General features: G+C 39.8%; 1 protein-coding gene across 1 annotated transcript in view; it reads right to left on the minus strand.

The window, feature by feature from the left end:
* Positions 1 to 12,587, minus strand: part of LOC306838962 (solute carrier family 45 member 4-like) — a 41,312-nt gene that overhangs the window by 8,237 nt on the left and 20,488 nt on the right. The gene's annotated exons all lie outside the window — the stretch shown is intronic.

Here is a 12,587-nt window from a genome sequence, read left to right on the forward strand (position 1 = left end):
GCTCTGCTCACAAGATGGAAAGAAAAACATCTTGCACTGCTGTGTAAAAAAAACACAACTTTTAAAAGAAGCAATGTAAAGTTAAAGCAGCAAGTAATAACAAAACACTTCAAATATCCAGATTATCTTTTAGAGTGTGTGTAGAACACATCACGCTTGGATTTGGACTGCATGTACTGTACGGTAACTTTTATACAGCTTAAAGTTACCATTCTCTTAAAATATCCCTAAAACAATCAGTCTTTGAAACACAGTCTCTTTAGACTTTTAGTTTTTTCCTTCTCAGAGTCACACCGCAGCGTCACATTGTCGCTCTGCTTTCTTTTTTTACAGTCTGTGTTCCTGCTGTCATCTATGTACAATTGTCGACCTCTGTGTTTCTCATGAACGTGGCCATAAACAAGGGCTTGACCTCCTGTCGCCGTGGTGACCAGGTCTTGGGAACTCTGTCAACATGGAGTCTCTATCACCTTCACTTCCTGTCTCCTAATATGGCAGTTCCATTCACTTCAGGCTTCCTGTAGTGGACAGCTTTATATATATAGAGATTTATTCATTTTCTACCTATTTCTCACTCAAATGCACAAAGTCACACATGAAATTGTACAATCGCGCACACACATACATACATACGTAGATACACACACACACACACACACACACACACACACAGTCAGTTAAAGCTCAAACAATCATAAAACAGGAGACAGAGCAGCAGATAGGAATCAGTCTGTCTGTAAGTTTGTCAACATCAAAACAGGAAAACAGTTTGTAGTAAACAGTTCCCACACGTGCAACCAACCACACACACACACACACACACACACACACACACACACACACACACACACACACACACACACACACACACACACACACACACACACACACACACACACACACACACACACACACACACACACACACACACACACACACACACACACACACACACACACACACACACACACACACTAAACAATACTGAGAGAGCAGAAACACAGGAAGTATTTCAGAAAGAGCAAAAAAAGAAATGAGCTGGGTAAGAAAGAAAGAGGGAGAGACCAGCCGACAAAGACAAAAAAAAAAAAGGGACAATGATTGAGAGAATAGGAAAGGAGAAACCCGGAAGGATGAATGTTGTTGATTGATCGTAGGAAAGAAACACACAGTCTGCCCTGTCCATCATCAAAGTGCTAATTTTACTATTTTACTCCCCCTCACACACACTAAATATAAAGCTCAATGTTTTTTTTGTTTGACTACAGACTTCTCATTCATCATCATGTCTGCGTACACTCTGCATGTTATCCCACATTTACTGGGACATACACTAACAGTCATAATTTGTGGGTTTTTTAATCAATATTCAGTTTATGAGCGGGCACAGCTCGTTTGAAAATCACATCATGTGGAACTTATTGTATAATGTGAGAAACAATATGAACTCTGTGGGTTGCACCGTCATCATTAGCTCATGTGTTCTGTAGCAGCCAGAGGATACCAAAATATTGGAGAAATATTTAATCGACCTTGTCGAGAGTTTTACACAGGCCTATTGAACAAGATCTTTCATGGATGGTACTGTGCTCACCATAATGGACTCTTAAACAACGGGGGACATTATATCGTAGGGTCTCAGTTGTTAGCCTATTGGCTCTTTAATCAACAAGAAACAGAAAAATACACAATCGTGTGAAAATCTAATGAAGAATTAAGTCTATTAAAGGGTTCATTAGCGGTTTGTTTTTGATCCAGTGAAAAATGTCTGACATGAAATAATCATCTGTTATTATCATGTCTGCAGCGACTTGTGGGATGTTAAAGGCCTTTGTCATGCTATTAACAAACACAAGTGGTTGACAGTGACATCAATCACAATTTGGACAGGTGAAGGCAACAGGTTTAGAGAAAAGATTATGCTTGGATTTAAAAAAAAGAAAAAAAAACTGCTTCCAGGAGACAAGAAAAGATAGATGGATAATCATGTGTCCTGTCTTTACACAGCCATCATGGGTTACAGAGTTACAGTTCATAGCTGTTTTTAGCTAGCTGAAATTAACACTAATCCAGAATATGCAAACAAGACTATCAGCATAAAGAGTGATTCTTTTTTTTCTTTTTTCTTTTTTAAATGTTCGAAACCGCTGCCGTGGAGAAGCTGTCTCACAAAGAGATTCATGGAAACAAACTGGCAGAATGTTTCTTCTGTACTCTTAGAAGTGATTTAGTGGCTCGAAGCAGCGCTGATCAGCTGTTCTGACAAGAGACGACATCAAACATTATTCCAGATGTTAAACTTTAGGATTAAAAGTTTCTTTTTTAATTTATTGATTTAGTGGCCGGCCTGAATTGATGTTGATTATCGAGTGATGTTGAACGATAAAGAGCTACGATGAAGAGGAAAGAACACTGATCTCGAGGTTTGTCCTGTGAGATGCGCTGTTAACATTTCCCAATGACAAATGATTCATATCATGAAAATAAAAAGACAAAGCCAGCGATGCATGGAGCTCTATGAGCCGGAGGAAAGAGCTTTAGATGCACAGTCAGTACTTTTTGAAGAGGCTTGATTCATTGCTGGTTTTGTCTTTGAGTACGACTCGAGTACAAACCTGAGGTCTTTCATCCTTCATTAACGACTTCACTTGCCAATCACGTTACGGATTATGATTGGCTCTTCCAAACACATTTCATTTTTCTGAAGTAATTCTTGGTTGAGTAAAAACACTTCTTTCACTTTGGACTTCAGGGAAATTGTTGGCACTGATCCAGATTCAATCGATTGACGAATCTGGTAAAGAAACTGCAGATAAACGGTATATTTCAAACTAAAACAATGATTAGTTATAAAATACATAACACCTGAATAAATGACAATAAAATCCCGCTCTGATTTTAAGTACTAATAAGATAATGATACACTGTAAAAGGAAGCATTTTTACATCTCACTACGTTTTTTAGAGATAGTCTGTCAATAATTTTTGTGACATAAGACTCTTTGACTATACTGGACTTGTAACACATTTTTTATAGTTTGGTATAAAGCACTATTCCTGAGAAAAAAATAAACCCAACTAACCATCACTCTGTCCTCACATACATCCCTCTCCCAGAACTCCCCTCTCATATCACAATGAACAAAAAGTGAGCAAACAGAAGTTTGATATCTCCTTCCCACTCCAATCAAAAATCAAACAAAATGCCAACCTCTCTCTCTCTCTCCTTTCTTTCCCTTCAACTCTCTTCTCTCCTTCCCTCTCTGTTCCCATCCCTCCTGTTCCCACTCTCCCATAAACACAAAACAATCCTTTCATATCCTGCACGGGCGTGAGAAAACCACAAGAAAAAAGAAAAGACAAAACAGGCAGAGAAACGGTGTGAAAGTAAGAGTGGGGCAGAGGTCGTGGAGGGGAGAAAGTGGGCAGGAAGGAAGGAGGCTGGGAGCGAGAGAATGAGAGACGAGGAAAGGAAAGGAAGGGAAGGAAAGGAGGAAGCAGGTGTTTCTGAATGAACATAACGTGGACAAGAGTCAGGTGCAGCGCTCAGAGAAGAGAAACGAAAACGATAAGAAATGCAACAGATGGACTAAGGAGCAGATTTGAAATATTAACATCAATAATTTATTATTAATAGATTCTGGTTGCAGATTTAATGCCAGCACTAACGTTTGCAGGCCATATTCTGTGTGTGCTGCTCACAACAAAACCTTCGTTTCCTCTGCTACTTAAAAAAGGCAAGCGGTGGTCTCTATTAAATGCCTATCACAGTTGTAACTAAAACCAGTTCCATCTTTTGCTTTACATAATACTGTGTGTAGGTGAGGGAGAACCTGAAGTTTTTGGATTTAAAGGGGGCCCATTTTACCTGATTTAAATATAGACTCCCATAAGAAAATCTTCAGCAACAGTATGACATTTCGCTACGTAGACATAACGCTCATTACCCACTTAGATTGTAGTTTAATAGAGAATTGTTCTTTAGTCACATGCACATTGTGAAACAAAAAATCTCTCTCCATGCCTATAATTTCAAGAGGTGTATGTTTAGGAAATGCCTGTGAATGATGTATGAGTAAAGGTCAGAAAATGAAGCAAATCAAAGCAACATCAAGATGACAATTTTAAGATTTCAAGAACATTTTTAGACTTAAAAAACACCTGTATGGATGGGCTTTCTGTTAGTATGCTTATAGCTCAATACTCCATGTTTCATTTTGGGTTTTTTTCATTTATTTCTAATTTCAAAAATCTGTGGACTGCAGAGTATAGACCGAGTGATGTACGGTTCTGTGGATCAGCTGATGACTACACACTGAAGAACAAATCAATGCCGACAGGAGAACACTGTGTCATAGAGATATGTACAGTAGCTTTAAACAGATCATATTGAGGAGTTACATCCAATCATGTATTCTTCCAACCTGAGAGAGTTAGACATGCTGTTTCTCTGATTTTATTCTGAAATGTTAACCTCTGTGTTACTTTGTTCTGAAGTTGCTCTACGAATACAGTCGTTTGTGTGTGTGCGTGTGCGTGTGTGTGTGTGTAAAGTCACTGTTCTTCAATGTCATTCTTCAGAGGACACAGAGGATGGGCTTTATCCTGGGCGCTAGCGCACATGCACAAGGACAAACACACGCTCCAGCTTTATAATGAGTAAAAATCGGTTTGAGAAATGTACAACTACATTCAGGTTATTTATCACAACCCAGGGGGGACAAGTAAATCCCCACCAACACCCTCCTCTTGGGGGAAAAAGGTGGCATTAAAATTTCATGAGGCCTGCATGTATCCACGCACGCACACGCGCACACAGTCGGCAGAGTTATGTAACACACTGCAATAAACATTCACCTCCTACTGAAAGACGCAGACTGAGGGACACACAGATACTGAGACACACGTTTAAAGTGTGTAATTCGATCAGCGACCGGTCACAACACTAACTGTATTTTTCTTACTGTTCTATTTCAGTGCATCTTACATCTGCCAAATGCATTGATACGCAGCCATTTCCGACTGGCAAAAGGTGGGAAGGCCTCCGACTGTGACTTATCATAATCAGGAAGCTCAAACCAGCAGCGCTGACTGGCCTTTTCTGCAGGGAAGTGATCAATAAAGCCGATCAGCAGCATTCACTCAGTGATTTAATATTATGTAATCACAGATACAACAATCCCTCTTCAATGGTGCATGCAGGTGTCATATCAAAATCAGCCAATTCAAAAGTAGCAGGATAATATTCACAAAAAAAAGTGTTTAATTTCAAACAGGTTTTGCAGGTTGTGTGAAAGTGTGGTGATGTGGGGGGGAGGGGCAACTTCATCATGGTGAATGGCGTGCACATATAGCACTTCTGTAGTCTGCTTACCACTAAAAGCACCTCACACTACATGTGACATTCAGCCTTTCACATACGCACACACGTACAGTATTTGTGTTGTATCTTACCATATTGTAATGTACCTTTTACAACAGAAACATACCATTTACATTATTTGAGACTACAACTAAACTAATAGAAATACTACTGCAGCTTAAAATCCTAAGTAAACCAGAATGATGTCATAAAGTGTCTTAACACTGCACACACCTGAAGGGCATGTATTGACAAAATGTGCAACGTCAAAGTGATGAAATTCCTTTAAACAACAGTGTCCGACGCTTTCTTCTGGGCAAATTGGTGTTTTTTGTACTAAACTGCTCCTTCTTTTTTTTATTATTACATCTAAACATATGAATTCACTCACTTATTCTGTCACTGTCCAACCATCTAAATACTGTCAAAAAGCCAACAGATGTCAGAGAGCGAACAGATGTTTTTTTACTCCCCTACACACACACACACACACACACACACACACACACACACACACACACACACACACACACACACACACACACACACACACACACACACACACACACACACACACACACACACACACACACACACACACACACACACACACACACACACACACACACACACACACACACACACACACACACACACACACACACACACACACACACACACACACACACACACACACACACACACACACACACACACACACACACACACACAGCCCTGAGGCCATCCATTATCCACAACTATTTCTCTCACTGGCTGCTATTAGGTTGTGTGTGTGTGTGTGTGTGTGTGTGTGTGTGTGTGTGTGTGTGTGTGTGTGTGGCTTTGTATAGATTTTCTGGTCACTTTTACTAACTGGTGTACTGCAGTTTAACTTGTCATGTGACAAACTTGAAGCATCAGTTGAACACAAACATACAGAGTTCACACTCTGATATTATACAGAGACATATTTTTGGGCAGTTAAGAATTGTTCATGCTATTTTACATTTGACCGTTTTATATCAGTTATCCTTAATAATTGGAAAATCGCAAAACAATATGAGCCTTTCATCTTTGATGGAAATGTCTTTGCTCTTCTTTGACAGCCTGAGATCAGGGCGCGGTTATGATTGATTAATTTTATAATGTTTGTTGAACCTGTCGAAAGTGCTTCAGGGCAGCTCAAAAACAAACACTAGAACTGTATTCAGTTTGCAATACCTGCAGATACCTGCAGGTGAACAGTTAATGTAGGGCAGGTGCAGTGTTTACACATGATCCATTTCCATAATGGACTTCCTGCATAAAACTAATTAAAACATTTGTGATGTGAGCAACCTGCGCAAGCATCTGACTTTTTACAACATACATCTGTATGTTCGAACTGTGACACAAAATATTTGGTAAACACGATTAAATCTCTTTTAATACAAAAACCTTTTCTGTCCAACACTTAGCACTTCTTAAAGTTTATGTAATTGTATTTGTTATTTAAAATGTGACACATAAATATGCATTCAATATGGAACCAGATGCCCTTTAAGGACACATTTTATGTGACATGTGTATTCATGGAGCCCATGAGAATGAAGTGTAACTTAAATTTATAGATTACTTTTCCTTATTTTTAAGCAAAATTGTGCGAAACTGCCTCAATGTGTTACATTCATTTATTTTATCTTTTAAACTAAACTAATTCAGCTCGTCTATGCGTCATTTCTATATGCTTCCTTATTTTACCCAATTCTTCTCCGAAGCTGTCCAACCCATTCCTCTTTGGAACCTAACGGAGCCAATGATCTTTTGACTTTAAAGTTATCGAAAAAAGTATAATTCAAACGTGTCTGTGTCGCAGCAACCACAGAATCTGCTTTCGCCTGATGTTTCTTTGTCCCTCGTCATCATCTGAGAGCTTGGTGGGGGCTTGTTTTTGATGACTTCACCTCCCTGGAGGGGGGAGGGGTGGGAGCAATGTGCTGACAAACAAATACACACACACACAGAGTTCTGCATTCCTCACATATCCTACAGTAATAGCACACACATACCTAGCATATTGCCTGTTGCATGGAAAAAACACGCACCCCCAACATGACGCACACATAATACGGCTTTGTCTTAAAAGTTTTCTGCTGATTCTGCATTTACTTTATGTCACAAATAAACACATGAATACTGTAAAAATCCCCTAAAGCACCGAATCATGGTGCACAGACCACAGTGTGGGAAGCCGTGGCATCAACCATCACGCACTGGTGCTGCTGTTTGTTTTTCACTGTATCCGCTCCCTGCAGAGCTGGTCATGTTTGCAAAAAAAAGCCCTTTTTTGTGTCAGTGTGTGTACAGTTAATAAATCATCAAGGTTACTGCAGCAGTTATATAAAGAGCTATGAGGGAGGCTTTAAATAACTGACTAGAACTAGTCTCTCTCTCTCTCTCTCTTCTCTCTCTCCTTCCTCTCTCTCTCCTTCTCTCCATCTCTCTCTCTCTCTTCTCTCTTCTCTCTCTCTCTCTCTCTCTCTCTCTCTCTCTCTCATCTTCTCTCTCCTCTCTCTCTCTCTCATCTCCTCTCTCTCTCTCTCTCTCTCTCTCTCTCTCTCTCTCTCTCTCTCTCTCTCTCTCCTCTCTCTCTCTCTCTCTCTCTCTCTGCTGAGAAGCAGGAGCGTTAAAGGTAAGTTCACATCGAGACTTGTGGTTAAAAGTCCTTGCAGGCTTTAAAAAACAAAATTCACAGTCAGCAGCACCTGTATTTCACATTTCATTCTTTCCCCGATTGCTGTATTACTTCTGTTGCTTTATAAAAAAATACTTCTGTTTGTTTTGTTATTGCTGCCTTTAGACTTGCAACTTTAAATCCATCCATCCACCTAGCCTGTCCTCCAACTGTGACTGACTGGGTCAGATTATAGTGATTAGTCACTGTGTTACATCAAGCCAGTCATTTATATAACTCAGTATGACTCTCTCTACAAGGTCATCTGGTAGATTAGACCAGCTAGCATGATAGGATCACTCAGTGGATTAGGGTATACCTGCCATGCTAGCCCAAACAACACAAGATCAAGCTGATTTGCAGAAGAAATAATAGCATTCCGTATCTAGCATGTATTTGGAGGGACACTGCATTATAAAGGCATGTAGTTAAAAAGGACACCAGGAAGGTCAGTGGTGTCATTGGGATGAGACTATAAATTGGAATTTAAAAATATGTAAACACTGATTTAATGCGATGGAGTCCGAACATTAACTAAAAACTCCTGTCTAATTGAAATGATTCAAAGCAGTGAAATGTGCAGAATAAATCACATTTACTGAAACACTCTCTTCTGGATCATACATCTGGCTAGCAAATGATTGAACAATGAAAAAACAAAACATGACAGATCCCGACAGTTGAGAGTCTTTTACTAAGCTCAGGTTAAGCCCATGGCCACAAGGCAAACAGATACAAGGCGCTCCCTGTTAGTCAAATCAGCCCCGCCCTTTGTCGGCCTAATTAACAAAAACTCTTTGCCTTAATGAACCCAGAACAGATGACTCAAACTCGCATTTTAAATCAATGACGTATTAACTATATATCTTGTGTTTATTTCTGCATTTGGGATCATAATGGGGATTCCTTGGTTTAAAGGGCCAGACTCAAGTAAACAAAGTTTTTGTTCTTCTGGATTGTTTTCATTTTCAAGACCAGCATCTGCTGCTTGTCATTTATTCAGACTTGGCATGCTACAACAATTGTGTTTATTGTCAAAAAGTGAACGTTTCAGCAAAAGTAATCAAAACGACTCCAAGGTGAAGAGAGCTGAGGTTTTAAGGGACCTGAATGAATTGAAGGACATTTCCCGTTGGATTGAAGTAATCTCCTTTAGTAAAGCCAAGCAGGCCTCCAAAACAGCATGACAATGTTGCAGAGCTGCCAGCCCTGGACGCTTTTGGGCATCACTTTAGTGGCATACCTTCTGCTACATGCAGAGCTGGTTATAGTCAAACAAGCAAATAAAGAGATTAAGATGGCTGGGGGATTAAAGGTTAAAAGGTGGTGGTCAGGTCACCTTCTGATTGTGCAGTTCTGACGCATCAAATAACGCATCCATGTCAGCAAAGTCTCTTAATTTGAAGTGCATTGCAAAACAAACACATTTTCAAGTCACTTTTGTCACTCATTGGTCTTAAAAGTGTTTCGTCTTTAAACAGAAGTTGCTCCATCCAAATGATTTTTTCAAGCTGTTCAATTGGTTGCAACAATTTGTCGACGAGTGTCAGTTTACAATTGTATGAGGTCAAATAAAAGTTTAAATCTTACACGTTCTTTAAAGACTTTTATTTGTCTTATAAGCAAGTCAAAAAAATCTTCTCACACGAGCAATTTGTTTATAATTTCATACAGATGTGTTGAAAAAAAGAATTTTATTCTGAAGGACAATAGCTTTTGTTGTACTATAAGCCTTCATTTCATTCAACGGATATTTCTACGATTGTAAAATGAAGCTTGCAAGGCCTTTTAATATTTAATATATAATCCCATTTTCCTGCCTTTTATTGAGCTGCTACGACTACAAATGACAGACAACGATCATAAAGATTTTTTTGCCAGCTTGTTGATCCTTGCGATTCCTCTGATTTGACTTCTATGATGATGCCTTAACAACTTGTATATGTGTCACTTTGAGCTGAGATCTGAAAAAGCTTCTCGTTATGTAATACACCAGACTCCGAAAAAGACACAACATGCTGTCTGCACTCGTCACCTCCTCTCCTCCTCCTCCTCCTCCTCCTGTTTTCCACTCTCTCTTCCCTTCTCAAAGAACATCCTTTCCTCAGAACTCTATTTTCACGCAATCCTCTTCCTCTTTAGGAGCACCACATCAATTCTTGAAAGGGCTAAAAGGAAGATAGAAGCTAGTGGCAACTACACTAATAGATAAAGAAAAAATCATTCATAAACATAACAAATACAGTGTTCAAAATGAGACCAGTAAGTCCTACATAAATGTTTTATTCCACATGGTTTCTATATGTCTCTACCATTTTCTTTACTACTGAAAAGGCAGTGTGTTATGTAATTAGTCGAGTGGTCCGTGTAGGATTATTCTTTTAATCAGTGCTTGAGAAGTGGTCTGGCAGCTACCAGACCAACTTTCATATTTTGGTCTGCATCAGGACTTGAACCGGTGACCTGGTTCCTAACCCAAGTCCCTACAGACTGAGCTACCGTCGCCCCTCATTGAGAGAGCATGTTCATGCCCTCAACACCGGACCTTATAAGGTAGAACTTTCTCATCCTTTCTTTTGACCGTGTACATATGGGCTACTTGACTGAACTGAGCCTGCTGCGCACACACACACTGTCTTTCTTTCTCTAACCCCAGTGTTGTGGGGGTCACACACACACACAATGGTTTCACTCAGGGCAAGGCAACCAGCCAACTTACCAGCTATACAGGTTATTCCAGCAGCTAGTTGGTCTCCAGCCTGCATGAAGCCACATGGCGGACTGAGAGGTCGATATTTGTTATAACAATAGTTGGATCTTTGCCAACAGAATTAGAGAGGGGGTAGTTTTGATAGAAATGTGCATGTTTGGCTGCGAGCAGACGAAAGAGTTGGTCAGGATTATGCTAAAAGTTTGGCGTGGGGGGAAAAAAGCGAAGGTGGCGATTTCCCATTTGAAGGTATGAAACTTCTAGAGCAGGGATCTCCGACACATAGTTTGCACACTTTTTTGAGAGCTCACAAAATGGAATTCAGAGGCTTGCTAGCTAGAGGTTGTGCAAAAACAGAACGACAATAAATGCACCTTGACATGCTCTTTCCCATTCATTTCAATCAAATACACAGATGTCCTCCCCTCCAGTGTTAAATAGGATAAGCTTATAAGCTGTCATCATAAAAGGGATGTTCATGCCGAGCCAATCACAGGAAAGTAGCAGCAAGACAATTACGCTGTACTCTAGCTGAGCTCAAGTGAGAAGTTTTTCTTGCCAATAGCGAGCCTGTTTAACAAAGGTTGCCATGCCAAGAAAAAGCAGAATAAATGCCAACATTTCCAACTCCAGTGACTTATTTATGACGAATTGAAGGGACAAGTGTGTAGGCCTTATCTGCGGTATCAGCATTTCAATCAGCAAAAGAGGCCATGTGGCGTGCCACTACAGTCTGCAGCTAGCACACTAAATCATCATCTCTATTCACCCAACAAAGAAAGCCAATGTGGCAATAGATCAGTATCATTCAAAGCACAAGAAGCCATTCGCCAACAGCAAGTTGGTAAAAGTTGTGATGATTGCAGTGGACAAGGTGTCATTCAGGTTAACATTAGGGTAATGTTGCTAACATACAGCTCTCTGCTAACACAGTGGCATGATTCGAGAGCGTCTGCGTTTCCTGCAGATGCAATAGGACAGCTGAAGCTGGACGTGATAAGGTGCAAGTGAGTTTGTTTTTATTCAGTGTGTTGAGTCGGTAGGTGGATTTGAAAAGTAAAACGCATTGTGTAATTATGAATAATAACAAGGACTGAAAAGTGAGTGCTGGTTTAGCCCCGTTTGGTAGAGTGCACAATCCAGGAACAGAGGCAGAGTCTTTGCCACATTGGCTCTTTGGTGCATGTCATCACTAATCTCTCTTTCCCTTACCTCACTCTGTCCACTGTCCTAGAAAATACAGACAAAGGCTAAACATCTAAAATAAACTACAAAGTGGCACAAAGTTATTATGAAATTATGAATTATTAAAAAGGACTATACTGTTGGAACAGCTTTGAAAATGATCACAAACCTGCTTCCATCAATACGGTTAGATTTACTTGATTAAGCTACTAGCAGAGTTTCTCAAAGCAATGAATCATGACTAAAACTTCATTTTGACACCTTTCAGCTTTCTGTTTCAGTATAACGTACCATAAATGTACTGTTTTTGTTCAGTCATGTAACTCCAACCTAAATGCCTAAATGATAGATAAATAGCACCAGATGGGATGAAGGTGAAGTTTTTTTTACAAAATAGTCAAGATATATGACATATTTTGCTGCTCAAGGGCCAGAAACATGCCTGAGAAATTTGTTGTTGGGACTGAAAATAATTAGTGGAGTCTTAATGTAACTCAAGTAGCTATGTGTGTGCTTCACTGAGTGAAACGTGCATTATAACTCTTTAAGATGGAAGGCATCCTCTCTACCTATGATAAGAACAAAAGGTCAAATGGTATGTGTAGTCAATGAGCTCG

The sequence above is a fragment of the Symphodus melops genome, assembly GCF_947650265.1.
Source record: "Symphodus melops genome assembly, chromosome: 18".
Lineage (NCBI taxonomy): Eukaryota > Metazoa > Chordata > Actinopteri > Labriformes > Labridae > Symphodus > Symphodus melops.